General features: G+C 46.3%; 1 protein-coding gene across 6 annotated transcripts in view; it reads right to left on the minus strand.

Annotated features, from left to right (window-relative positions):
* The window catches only part of SIPA1L3 (signal induced proliferation associated 1 like 3), a 243,193-nt gene that overhangs the window by 223,652 nt on the left and 5,270 nt on the right, over positions 1-14,271 (minus strand). Inside the window, exon 2 of one of the 6 annotated variants that reach the window (XM_053604654.1) lies at positions 1,835-1,993. The exons of the other annotated variants lie outside the window; for them this stretch is intronic. The gene's annotated coding sequence lies outside the window, so the exon portion shown is untranslated. The remainder of the gene's footprint in view (positions 1-1,834; positions 1,994-14,271) is intronic. 6 annotated transcript variants of the gene reach the window in all.

A 14,271-nucleotide genomic window follows, 5' to 3' on the forward strand; every position in this document is an offset into this window, starting at 1 on the left:
GAAACAAGAGGATCTCTTGAGTCCAAGAGTTTGAGGTTGCTGTGAGATATGACGCCACGGCCCTCAACCCCAGGGCAACTGAGTGAGACTCTGTCTAAAAAAAAAAGGGGTGGGGGTGGGGCTGGGTACCCCCGGCAGTGCTAGGGCTCAAGCATTATACAAAATGGCCTTCCAGGAAAATCCTCAACTTAACCCCAGACTACTATACTTGGAGCTCAAAGGACACAGTTAAATGTTGTAGGACCAGCTGGGCACAGTGGCCTGTAACTCCAGCACTTTGGGAGGCTGACGTAGGAGAATGTTTAAGGCCAGGAGTTCAAGAGCAGGCTGGGCAACATAGAGACCCCATCTCAAATAATAAGAAAAATGAGCCAGGTGTGGTGGTATGTGCCTGTAGTCCGAGCTACTTAGGAGGCTGAGGCAGGAGGATCGTTTAAGCCCAGGAGTTTGTGGCTACAGTGAGCTATAACTACACCACTGAACTCTAGCCTGGGGCAACAGAGCAAGACCCTGTCTCAAAAAAAAAAAAAGTTGTAGGAACAGTCCCTCTAACACTTTGCACATTCTTAAAATAGCAGGCCCCGATGTGCAATGCCCCGTGCTAGAGCAGCAGGAAGCATCAGCGCTCCAGCGCCTCAGTGCCTCATGCTGCTCAGAGAAATCCAAGAGGGCCGATGACCTCAGTCCACAGAGCTGGGGGAAGCCCTGCCCAGGATATTTTTACAGAATCAAATGCTGACACCAGAAGCTAGAAAACGGATATGGACGTGTCAGCTATTACACAGTCAGACTCTTTGAGCTCATCATTTAATTAAAACTTGTTCAGCCCCAGAACAAGAATTATTGCCTATTAAAGTGGGGGAGATGGACAAACTATGTCTGGCCAGTTAATTCCTACTCAAGCATTCCCTGGCCTCTCCCTGCAGGAATGCCAAGCAGGGCCTTCGTGGGATGTGTGTGTATATAGGTGGCATCTTCAAAAGCTTTCTCCACCTGAATTAACCTGATGTCCTCTGTGTTTACTTGAGCCAAGGTCTTCTGTCCCATATGCCACATGCACCCAGGCTGCTCAGACAGTCACTACTAGAACCTGGGCTCCATAGGCTAAAGAGACTGAGGGACAGGAAGCCAGAGGCCTGATGCTACAGGCAGGCCCCAGAGAACTGCTGAGTGACTGGGAAGGGAAGCATGTATGCGTGCCACCTCACATACTGCTACAGGTTTCTGTATAGCTGACATCCTCCTCAAACCTCAGATGGGGCTGGCCACAGTCCTGAGACAATGATGCACCTAATATCACAAATAAAATAATTTAGCTTGTACCTGCCATGTGCCAAGAACTATTCTAAAGGATGGACAAAAATGTGCTTATGCTTCCATGGAGCCTACAGCTGGAAAGCAGATAATAAACAAATATGTCAAGTGGAAATAAATGGCAGGAAGAAAAATAAAGAAGAGTAAAGGGCTAGACAGATGGAGAAAGTGCTGCTACTTAATAAGTAGAGAGACCTCATTGAGAAGGTGACATCGGAGCAGAGCCGGAGGCAGCTTTGGGGATACTGGGAAAGTGTTCCAGGCAGAGGAAATAGAGCACAGGCTCTAAAGAAGAAATGTCAAGAGGCCAATGTAGCCAGAATACAGCGAGCAGGTGAATAAGAAGTCAGAGATAAGGTCAGACAGGGAATGCGAGGTGCTGGGGACTGAGCTCAGGTATTTGAGCTCCACTCCATGCTCAGGCTCTGAACACTGTACATGTGAGACTCACTGGGTACTGCTGCTATTTCCCACTTCATAAGAAAAGGAAACTGAGGCCCACACAAGGAACAGGACTCACCAGAGACCACACAGTCCTTCCACACCAGGCCAGGATGCCCCCAGCCCTGGCACAGAAGTTTGCAGCCAGGAGGAGCTCAACTGAAGAGTCACCGATTCCTTCTCTTGGGAGAAATGTCCTCCATTTCTTCTCACTCCCTCAACACTCCACCCACTCTTTCTTCACAGTTAGGAGCAGACAGGTAAACATTTCATGGAACAGGACAAAAAAAAAAAAAAAAGCCACAGTCTCATTCCCGAAAAGAAGAAATATATTATTAACTTTCTCTAAAAGTCACTACCAAATAAATATCACTCACCTAAAAGATGCCCCCTGAACACAGCCCTGATCACAAACCAGGCAGGTGAGACCCAGATTAGCCCCAGGTGGGCTCCTATCTCAGGTCTCCCCAAGGCAAAGGCCACCTGCCTGAACTCTCCAGGCCAGCCTTGGGTGGTGCCTCCCCCCAGTGCGCTGTGGGTATTTGGAATGCGGAAACAGGAACCTGCCGTGCCAGCTTCTAACAGCAACTTATTCAACAGCCACAAGAACACGCTAGCTACTGGAGTTCCCCAAGAGATGGCTGGTCTTCGTGAAAAGGCACGTTCCCAAAGAGGTCTGTTTTGCCAACGGTCCCTTTGGGGAGGGAAAGAAAAGGACTCCTTACTCATCCGACACGTGGTATGAAAAATCTGAATGGGCTTAAGAGAAAGCTCAAAGGTAACAAAGGCGGCTGGCCTGTTACTTCGGATTCAGGAATGGGCCACCTGTTCACTGACCGAGCCAAGGCTGGATCTATGCCCACAGCATCTCCTGCCCTGAGTGTGCACCTGGCTGCTTCATTCACAACCGCACAATCCAAAGGTGGGCTTCTTTGCCTATGCAGATGGGTGCTAGCTCAAAGAGGCAATGGAAAGCTTAATAATTAAACTTCATCACCAGACTACTCCAGCCAGCTCTGTAAGCACAACTGAATGGGTTTGCCTAATTTTAACAGCAGAATGCTCACTATGCACACTGCACTTTGCAGAAATTCTCTCTCCTAAGCCTCATGGGCACCCTCTCAGTAGGAACTATTACCATCTTTTCTTGTGAGCAAAGGCAGATGCCCCCACTGGCATCAGTTTCCTCATCTGTAAAATAGGGTGAAGGTGAAGAGTCAGTTGAGGCCTTTATGATGAATACGGAGCTCTGGCCCACAAACGTGCTCAATAACTATCAGCTGCAGTCACACGTGCTGCCTTCAGTCAGGTCCACACTTGTATCTTCCAAATAGGGAGTAATCAGTTCATGATCACAGAGTTGAAATTCTGGATAGCTCATGGGGGGAAAAAAAAATCAAGAAATGCTCTTATGGCTGGGCATAGTGGCTCACGCCTTGTAATTCCAGCACTCTGGGAGGCCCAGACAGTGGATCACCTTAGCTCAGGAGTTCGAGACCACCCTGAACAAGAATGAAACCTCATCTTTACTAAAAATAGAAAAATTAGCTGGGCGTGGGGGTGGGGACCAATAGTCCCAGCTACTCAGGAGGCTAGGGCAGGAGAATTGCTTGAGCCCAGGAATTTGAGATTGCTGTGAGCTGTAATGCTACAGCACTGAAGTCCAGGTGACAGAGTAAGACTCTGTCTCCAGGAAGAAAAAAAAAGAAAGAAAGAAAAGGCTCTATTTTTTTTTTTTTCACACAGACCCTTAAGCTGTCACCCTGGGTTGAGTGCCATGGCATCACAGCTCACAACAACCTCCAACTCCTGGCCTTAAGGGATTCTCTTGCCTCAGTCTCCCAAGTAGCTGGGACTATAGGCACCCGCCACAACGCCTGGCTATTTTTTTGTTGTTGTAGTTGTCATTGTTGTTTGGTGGCCCGGGCTAGATTCAAACCCACCAGCTCTGGTGTATGTGGCTGGTGCCTTAGCTGCTTGAGCTATAAGCACCAAGCCAGGAACCACTCTTCTTTTTTTTTCCCCTCACTCTTTCACCTTGGGTAGAGTGCCATGGCATCATAGATTACAGAAACTTGAATCTCTGGGGCTCAAGCAATCCTCTTGCCTCAGTCTCCCAAGTAGCTGGGACTACAGACACCAGCCAAAAATGACGGCTAGTTTTTCTATTTTTGGTACAGTGTCTCGCTATTGCTCAGGCTGGTCTTAAACTCCTGAGCTCAAGCAGTCCACCCGCCTCAACCTCCCAGAGTGCTAGGATTACAGGCGTGAGCCACCATACCTGCTCAATACCCTTCTTTTCATGCATACACACACACAAAAAATAGTTCTCAGTCAGGCATTGGGACACTGTGGTAAACAAGAACCACACAGACCCTGCCCACAGGGAACATACAGTCCCTAGGAAGAAACTGGCACAAAATATTCAAAGAATACCAAGATGCAACCTTGCTATGGGCCAGATGCTATAGTGTTCTAAGTGTTTCATGTGTCTTTACGCGTTTGAAACCTCCCAACAACTTAGAAGGACAGTACCATTACCAGCCCCACTTACAGATACAGAAACTGAGACACCACGAGGCTAGGTTAAGTGCCCAAGGTTAGACAGAGCGACTAAGAGGGGGCCAGGACTCAGACTGGCTGAGGTTCTCGGCCCCTCTTCTGTATCACACCACATTGGCTTTGCACGGCGGCTGTGAGCGTAACCACAGGTATCCACTTGCCATTTCGGTCTGCCAAAAGGATGGCCACTTTCATAGACTGTTGGGCGGAAAGTGCAGGATTATTAAATAATAAATAAGTATTCAATTAATAAGCCACATTTAATATGAGAATAGCGGAGGCCAGACTGTTAATCCTTGACCATGCTAGCCACTTGGTGTGGGCACTGGACCTGCATCCCTTCCTTTCACACAACCTCCCTCAGGGAAACTGAGCCTCTGTAAGGGGTTGGGCATGGAAGGGGGCTCAGAAGCAGAGAGGAGATCCCCTTCCCCTTCATTTGCAAAAGGGGGATGATAAGGCCAGCCGGTAATCCTAGCTCTCTGGGAGGCTGAGACCAGTGGATCGCCTGAGTTAAGGAGTTCAAGACCAGCCTGAGCAAGAGCCAGATTCCATCTCTACTAAAACTAGAAAAACTAACTGGGCATTGTGGCAAGCACCTGCAGTCCCAGCTACTCGGAAGGCTGAGGCAGGAGGATCACTTGAGCCCGAAAAGTTGCTATGAGCTATGACACCATGCCACTCTACCCAGGGCAACAGAGTAAGACCCTGTCTCAAAAAAGGGGTGGAGAAGTAATCAGAAGAGTACTTACCTCTAATCTTACAGGGTTGTTGGGAGGCTTAAATGAGTCACTTCACATGAAGAGCCTAGCACAGTGTCTAGCATACAGGAGATAGAAATTACCTGTTTATAGTAAGTAATAAATCACCTATTTGCTGCTGCTGCTGCTATCATTATTCTTGTTTGCAGCCAAAGGCACACCGACTGACCTAACTTCCTGACTGACCTCTCCCAAACCTGAATCCAAATCTCCATTAAGTTTATTCCCCCACCAGCCCCCAGCTCCAGGACCCGGCCTCATGCCCTGGCATTTCCACAAAGACAACTCTCTGGTCATCACAGGTGACCAACAGCAGGGACTGAAGGCTTTTCTCCCACATCCAGACCACGGCTCCTCAGCCTCTTCTCATAGCGGACACTCCCATGGCCACTCTATGCTGGGTGCTCTTTCACTACGCCACTCAGTTACTGATCCAGAATGCCCTTAAGTTCTGCCCACCAAGAAAGCATCCCTACCATGTGAATCATGCCAAACATTCAGCAAGAGCCCAGGGGTGCCCTTCCCTGGGGAGCTACTGTGATTTCAAAACTGGTGGTGCAAAGTACAAAAAGCCAAAGATTGACCTACTAGCATCATCCCCCAGGTAAGGTGCCAGTAGGAAGAGACAGCAAGCCTGGGTTTGGTGCTACAAGGAGGGCAGGAAGGTTCCACATTAGTGTCACAGATACTGTTGCCCTGTCACGAAAAACAAGGGTAAACTATAGGAGAAGAAGGGAGGTCCTCACCTGACTTGGTAGTGGTGAGTTAATAAACATAAACCCTTATGGCAAGAAAGAATTGGCCAAATTCCTCATGCTGCTAAAAGAAAGTTATTATGTTGAACCTCATAAAATTGCCAATATTCAACCACTCTTGACTCTCAAAGAGGCAATTTCAGGTGATTCAACCTAATGTAAGCCAGAAAATTCATTCAAATAATGTAATGTCAAGAAAACTGGTGACCAGCAAGAAACTGGAATGGTGCATGGTGGTCTCTAGGGAAGGGAACTGGGTTCCTTATTTTTGTTGCTGTTAAAAATTTAATAAATTGATCTCACTGCAATGTTTTCCCATCTGAATCTGAGAAAAGACAAACCTACGCAGGATCCTAAGAGTTTGCACACTTGTCACCTCTCTAACCTCACCCCTCCCATGCTCTGCTGCCTCACTCTGCTCCAGCCATGTGGGCCTTCCGGTGAGCGCCTAGATCTCACCAGACCCCCAAATGGGGCCTTTGCATTGGCTGCTCCTCTGCCCAGATATCTCCATTGTTCACACTCCTCACCTCCTTCAGGTCTGTCCTTAAGCCATCCTCCTAGAGAGGCCATTACTGGCCACCTTATTTAAATTTCAACACTTTCCACCCTAATACAGCCACTCTCTGTGTAACAACATTTCAGTCAATGATGGACTGCATTTACAACGGTGGTGCCGTGAGAGTATAAGGGAGCCAAAAATTCCTACTGCCTAGCCAGGTTGTTGCCATCATTATAAGGCCTTAGAGCAGTGATTCTCAACCTTCCTAATGCCGCAATGTATTTTCATTGTTAAAAAGGGGTCGCGACCCACAGGTTGAGAATTGCTGCCTTAGAGCAACTTATTTCTCACCTGTTTGTGGTGACTCTAACGTAAACAAGCTTCTGCACTGCAAGTCATATAAAATACAATATAACATATATGATTATGATAATAAAAACTACATTATTGATTTATGTATTCACTATATATATATATACTATTAATCATCATTTTAGAGTATACTCCTTCTGTTTATTTAAAAAAAAATATCTAACTGTAAAACAGCCTCAGGTAGGTCCTTGAGGAGTTATTCCAGAAGAAAGCATTGTTACCACAGGAGATGATAGCTCTGGGTACATTACTGCTCCTGAGGAACTTCTAGTGGGACAAAAATAAGGAGGTAGAAGACAGTGATGCTGATGATCCTGACCTTGTATAGACCTGTGTGTTTGTGTCTTGGTTTTTAATAAAAAAGTTTACAAAGTAAAAAAAAGGATAGGCACAATGGCTCATGTCTATAATCCTAGCACTTTGGAAGGCCAAGGCAGGATGGCTTGAAGCCAAGAGTTCGAGACCAACCTGAGCAAGAACAAGATGCTATCTCTACAAAAAAATAGAAAAAAATTAGCCGGGTGTGGTGGTGTGCACCTGTAGTCCCAGCTACTTGGGAGGCTAAGGGAGAAGGATTGCTGGAGCCCAGGAGTTTGAGCTTGCAGTGAGCCATGATAATGCACTCTAGCCTGGGCAACAAAGAAAGAGCCTGTCTAAAAAAAAAAAAAAAGTAAAAAAATTTTAAAAATAGAAAAATATTTACAGAACAATATAAAGTATATATTTTTGTACAGCTATAGATTGTGTTTGTGTTTTAAGCTAAGTTGTAATTATAAAAGTTTAAGTTTAATTTTTAAAAAGTTTAAAAGTTTACAAAGCAAACAAGTTATACTAAGCTACGGTTAATTTATTATTGAGGAAAAATACTCTTTTTGCTCACCAGCTTTCATTAGTATTTGTGTATTTAATATGTGGCCCAAGACAATCCTTCTTCTTCCAATATGGCACAGAGAAGCCAAGAAGTTGGATACCCCTAAAAGGCCTTCACATTCACTCATACTCACTCACCAACTCACCCAGGACTTTTGATCCTCTAAGCTCCATTCATGGTAAGTGCCCCATACAGGTGTACTATTTGTTATATGTCATTCCATATTTTTACTATACCTTTTTTAATGTTTAGATACATAAATACATACCATTGTGTTATAACTGTCTACAGTATTCAAAAACAACTGTCATGTACACCTGTGCCCTCGGAGCAACAGGTTACAACACAGAGCCCAACTGTGTAGCAGACTACATGCATCTAGGTCTGTGCAAATACACTTGATGTTTACACGAAATCACCTCAGGACACATTTCTCAGAACATATCCCCACCTGTAAGCCATGCATGACTGTACTTCATATCCCCTTTCCCTGTCTAATTTCTTCCTGTTAGTACATAGCACCTTCTTTTTTTTTTTTTTCTTCTTTTGCGGTTTTTGGCTGGGGCTGGTTTTGAACCCGCCACCTCCGGCATATGGGGCCAACACCCTACTCCTTTGAGCCACAGGCGCCACCCGTACATAGTACCTTCTAACACAGGAAGCATTTTCCTTATCCACATATAGACTCAACCCCCCATTTGAATGTGAGCCCCAGAAAAGTGAGAAGCATTGTTTGTCTTGCTTACTGCTGTATCCCTAGTATCTAGAACCGTGCTCAGCTTGGTGAGCACTTACTAAGTTTAAAAATCAAGTGCAGGGCGGCGCCTGTGGCTCAGTGAGTAGGGCGCCGGCCCCATATGCCGAGGGTGGTGGGTTCGGACCCAGCCTGGGCCAAACTGCAACAGAAAAATAGCCGGGCGTTGTGGCGCGCACCTGTAGTCCCAGCTGCTCAGGAGGCTGAGGCAAGAGAATCGCGTAAGCCCAAGAGTTAGAAGTTGCTGTGAGCTGTGTGACGCCACAGCACTCTACCCAAGGGCGGTACAGTGAGACTCTGTCTCTACAAAAAAAAAAAAAAATCAAGTGCATAGGCTCAGTGCCGGTACATCAGTGGTAAGGGTGCCAGCCACATACATCAGGGCTGGCAGGTTCAAACCTGGCCCAGGGCCTGCTAAAACAACAACAACTACAACAAAAAAATAGCCGGGCACTGTAGCAGGTGCATGTAGTCCCAGCTACTTGGGAGGGTGAGGCAAGACAATCACTTAAGCCCTGAGAGTTTGAGGTTGCTGTGAGCTGTGACACCACTGTACTCTACCAAGGGCAACATAGTAAGACTCTGTCTCAAAAAAAAATCATAAGCATAATACCAGCATTTGGGGTTTGCTACCCTCACATCCAACAAAAATCAAGCTGCCTACACTGAAGATAGCGGTCCCAACATTCTCTCCACACTAGACTCAACTTAAAGCCTATTTCCTTAAAGAACTGCAAAAAGAGGCTGGGTGTGGTGGCTCACACCTATAATTATCCTAGACTCTGGGAGACCAAGGCAGGGGAATTGCTTCAGCTCAGTAGTTCAAGACCACCCTGAGCAAGAGCAAGACTCTATCTCTACTAAAAAATAGAAAAACTAGCCAGGCATGGTGGCAGGCACCTGTAGGCCCAGCTATTCTAGAAGCTAAGGCAGGAGGATCACTTGAGCCCAAGATTTTGTGGTTGCTGAGCTATGAAGCCATGGCACTCTACCCAGGGAGACAGAGTAAGACTCTGTATCAAAAAAATAAGTAAATAAAAACAACTGTGAAAAGTGCCTTTGAAAGAAAAAGAAAGGCCAGAAATGAAGATGGTGTTGGGGGCAGATGGTTGGTGGAAGCCAGAGGAGGCCCTAGGACTTCTCATCTTCCTCCCTGCAAACCAAGAGCACAGTGGAAAAGCAGGGCCCTGTAGAAAGGAGCTCATCATCAGATGGAACGAATGGCACCAACACTCTGGCAGGATCCAACCAGTCAGCGCTCCCGTTCACTCAACCTTCTCTACCCAATGGGAAGAAAAGGATCAGCAGAAACCCCAAATGTTCCCCTTTTTTCCTGCCACATGCCGATAAGGATTGCTGTTAAGTTACAGAACACCCCCCCAAAAAAATGCAACAGGAGCTTCTACCTGCTGTGAACAGGGAACAGGGAGTGCAAGCTGGCTATAAAGAGTATTAACTGCTGGCTTGCTTCAAAATATGTATCATCAGGTCTGAGGCACATCACAAGCTGCATCTTGCCCCTTCTCTTCTTTTGTCCAAAGTCAGAACTGAAAGGGACACGCTTCCTGCCTCCTGCTGCAGTGCTGCAGGCAAACCAAATGCTGGATGCCAGCTGGTGTGGGGCCTTAACAAAGACCCATCCGAGGAAGGCCCATGTCAGAGGATCTGTGCATGTCAGTCCTGAGGCGAGGATCAGGGAGGATCTGAGGTCTCTTGTAGAAACAAGTCTTTGGGAAAAATGTGGGAGGGGCTCCCACAGTCAGGTGCAGAGGAAAACAGGTCTCATGGAAGAGGGATCTCAGCAGACTGACTCAAAGGCCAGTACTTAGAGAACCCAGGATGACTGTTCTCACAGCTACCACATGTCTGCTTTACCAAAGGGGTTTCCAAAGCCTGAGGCCAAGTATTGACTCATATAATGAAGAAAGAAAAAAATAAAAGCAAACATTTTTATTACATAAATGGACGGGGCAGAGGCAGGGAAATCCCCCACATGCACACTTCCACATGCACACTTGAGCTCAAAATACACAAATGCTGAGTGAAATTTGTTGTACTTGTTTTTTACTTTTCATGAGACATTTGAAACACACAAAGGTAAAAAGGAGAGTTTAATAAGCCCTCCTTACTCAGTTTCAATGGTTACCAACTTATTTTATCCCTTCTTCAACCCTACACACTTGTCCCCTGGCTTTCTCCACCCATCCGTATTATTTTGAAGCAAATCCCAGATAGCTTAAATGTACATTCATAGGTATTTTAGAATGTACATCTTAAAGATAGGGCCTTTTTTCTTTTTTTTTTTTGAGACAGTCTCAAGCTGTTGCCCTGGGTAGAGTGCCGTGCTGTCACAGCTCACAGCAACCTCAAACTCTTGGGCTTAAGCGATTTTCTTGCCTCAGCCTCCCAAGTAGCTGGGATCACAGGTGCCCACCACAACGCCCGGTTATTTTTTGGTTGTAGCTGTCATTGTTGTTTGGCAGGCCCCGGCTGGATTTGAACCTGCCAGCTCTGGTGTATGTGCCTGGCACCGTAGCCGCTTGAGCTAAAGGCACAGAGCTGATAGGGCCTTTTTTCTTAAATGAAACCAAAATGTCATCATAACATCTAAAAAATTAACAAGAATCCCTTAATAATATCAAATATCCAGTTAGGTTTTTTTTTTTTTTTTTTTGGAGACAGAGTCTCACTATGTCATCCTGGATAGAGTGCTGTGGCATCACAGCTCACAGCAACCTCAAACTCTTGGGCTTAAACGATTCTCCTGCCTCAGCCTCCCAAGTAGGTGGGACTACAGGCACCTGTCATGATGCTTGGCTATTTTTTTGTTGCAGTTGTTTATCTGGCTTGGGCTGGATTTGAACCTTCCACCCTCGGTGTATGTGGCTGGCACGGTAACCACTGTGCTACTAGGCGCCAAGCCTGGTTTTTGTTATTTTAAGAAGAGGGGAAGTACAGGTTACAGAATCACAGAAAGACCCCTTGCCCAGAGTGGTGTTCAAGCCTCAGGCCCAAAGGGGCTGGGACCTGTTGCAGATTTGCACAGAACAGAAGTGAAGAGACCCCATGTACAGTGGAGAGGCTGGGACTAGTGACAATGGTCCACTGGCCCAACCCCATCCCATCTGTCTGTCCAATGTTATGGAAAGACCATAGAGTGAGTGTTTGAGAGCCTTGATTCTGGAACTAGTGGCTTGAATTTAAATCCTGGCTTTGAGACTTAACAGCTTTATGACTTAAAACTTCTTTGGACCTCAGCTTCCTCACACAAGAGACAGGAATAACAACAGTACCACCCCAAGCATCAAATGAGATAGTGCATGGAAAGTGCCTAGTACATCGTAAGAACTAGGTAAATGCTAGATAATATCATTAATTCAGTCAACAGATTGTTAACAGAGTCTTACTCTGTTGCCCAAGCTAGAGTGCCATGGTGCCAGGCCTTGCTCACAGCAACCTCAAACTCCTGGGTTCAACGCATCTTCCTGCCTCAGCCTCCCAAGTAGCTGGGCCTACAGGTGCCTGCCACAATGCCCAGCTAATTTTTCTATTTCTAGTAGAGACAGCGTCTTGCTCTTGCTCAGGCTGGAACAGATACTTATTGAGCATCTTTTACATACCAGGCACTGGCCAGCAGCAGTAGGAGGAAAGATCGGTGAATCACCACCTAGGGGGCAGGAACAAACTCAGAATCTCCAGCACCTGCCTTATTTGAATAGGAGGGCCAGATCCATCCTACTCCTGAGAAGGAGAACCCTGAATCAGGAGAGTACCTAAAAGTCTAGAACAATGACCCTCATTGAATTGACAGGAAACCACTGTGACATCTTCTCCCTATTCCCCACCCACCAGCACTGTCTTTGGAGCAGAGCAAGGGCAAGACACAAAACTCAGCTCTGCAGCTGCTGAGCTCACAGGAAGACACAGCACCACAGGACCCCACAGCCATGGGGAGACACAAAGAGGCTTCATACCCAAATAAGCAGTTTAGATAGAAATAAACTTCCAAACAGGCTGGGCCCTTCTCCTGCCTTCCTCACTCTCCCTACCTACCCTCCTCCCAAGTCCCCAAATACCTCTCTCTTTCCTGGGAGATTAATGTCTGTTTCAAGCAAACCTGGAGCTCAATTAGGAGTGGATATGCCAGTCACTCAGGTCTCAAACCAGCACCCAGCACCAACATAATCCCAGAGAATGATACTGACAAACTCGGGGAATCCATTTTGTGCAACAAGTCCTTCCTACAGTTTTCACTGCTCAAACTTTCATTGCCCATCCTCCTCAAACTCCCTCTGGTGCAGCCTATACAACAGAGATTCAAGAAGCAGTCCAGACAGAGACTCCGGACCTAAGCTCAAACTCTGCCTCCATCACTTTCCAACCCTAAGCAGTGGCCGCTCATTGCCATACCTCAGTTTCCTCATCTGTAAAATGGGAATGACCATAGTCCGTGGGCAGATGAGTGATGTGAAGTATGTGTACTATGTATCAGAAGCAGCTTCTTGGCTCAAAACACAGGTAACACACCAACACTAAGCGTAGTTCCAGGTCCATAAGGCACCTCTGCTGAACAATAGCTCTTAAGTCAGCTATACTTGTTAGTTACTTTTTTTCTTTTTTTAAACAGAGTCTCACCTTGCCACCCTTGGTAGGATGCCGGGGCATCATAGCTCGCAGCAACTTCAAACTCTTGGGTTCAAGAGATTCTCTTGCCTCAGCCTCCCAAGTATCTGGGACTACAGGTGCCCACTACAACACCCAGCAATTTTTAGAGACAAGGTCCCACTCTGGTTTCAGGCTGGTCTCAAACCTGTGAGCTCAGGCAATCCACCCGCCTTGGCCTCCCAGAGTGCTAGAATTACAGGCCCGAGCCACTACGCCCAGCCTCAACTTTTTATTTTTAAAGAGCCTAAATGAACCAAGAAGCTGTTTCTGATATGTAGTATTTATACTTTACATCCCTCATCTGCCCTTCTCTACCAATATAAAATAGGAATGGCATATTTAATCTACCACTGTGAACCACTACCCTTGATTTATACGTGAGCCACATGCCCTCAGCCCAGGCTGTCCAATATGGCAGCAGCCATGAGCCACAGGCAGCTACTGAGCAAAGGCAATTGTGGCTAGTACAAATTGAGATGTGCTGAAAGTATAAAATACACACTATATTTTGAAGACTGGAGGGTATGTGGGGGAGGGAGGGGTAGCGCCATGCCACCGTACTCAGACTGGAGACCAGTGGGGGATCATAGCTCACAACAACCTCAAAATCTGGACTCCAGCAACCTTCCCACCTCAGGCTCCCAAGTAACTGGAGCTACAGGAATGGACCACCACACCTGGCTGATTTTTCTATTTTCTATAGAGATAGGGCCTCACTCTTGCCCAGGCTGGTCTCAAACTCCTGGGCTCAAGTGATCCTCCTGCCTCAATCTCCCAAAGAGCTATGATCATACTCATCAGTCAGTGCACCTGGCTGCAGCCAAAAAGAATGTAACATATTTTCTTAATAATTTTTATATTGCCATGTTGAAATGATATTTTAGACGAAATAAAATATACTATTAATAATTTCCTCTGTTTCTTTTTACTTTCTTTAAATATGGCCACTAGAAAATCTTAAATCATCAGTCCTCATCAGTGGCTGACATTATATTTCTAATGAACAGTATTGTCATCTCTCAGCGTCTTATTCAACTTTGTACCCATGTCAGGGTCTAGTATGGTACCTGGCACACAGGGACTTCTAGTCTTAAAAGCACCTGCTACTATCCTCAAACGTAACCAGGGCTGCCCTTCATTCAAAATGCCTAACAACCTCTAAAGCCCCAGCTGTACCAAATCAAAAAGGGACATGGGTCATGGTGCTAGAGCAGGGTCCCGGGGCTTACAAAGCCAGGCATCATTATTTTTAAGTTCCTGGATTGTAGTGTGAT

This window comes from Nycticebus coucang, chromosome 10 (assembly GCF_027406575.1).
Source record: "Nycticebus coucang isolate mNycCou1 chromosome 10, mNycCou1.pri, whole genome shotgun sequence".
NCBI classification, from domain to species: Eukaryota; Metazoa; Chordata; class Mammalia; order Primates; family Lorisidae; genus Nycticebus; species Nycticebus coucang.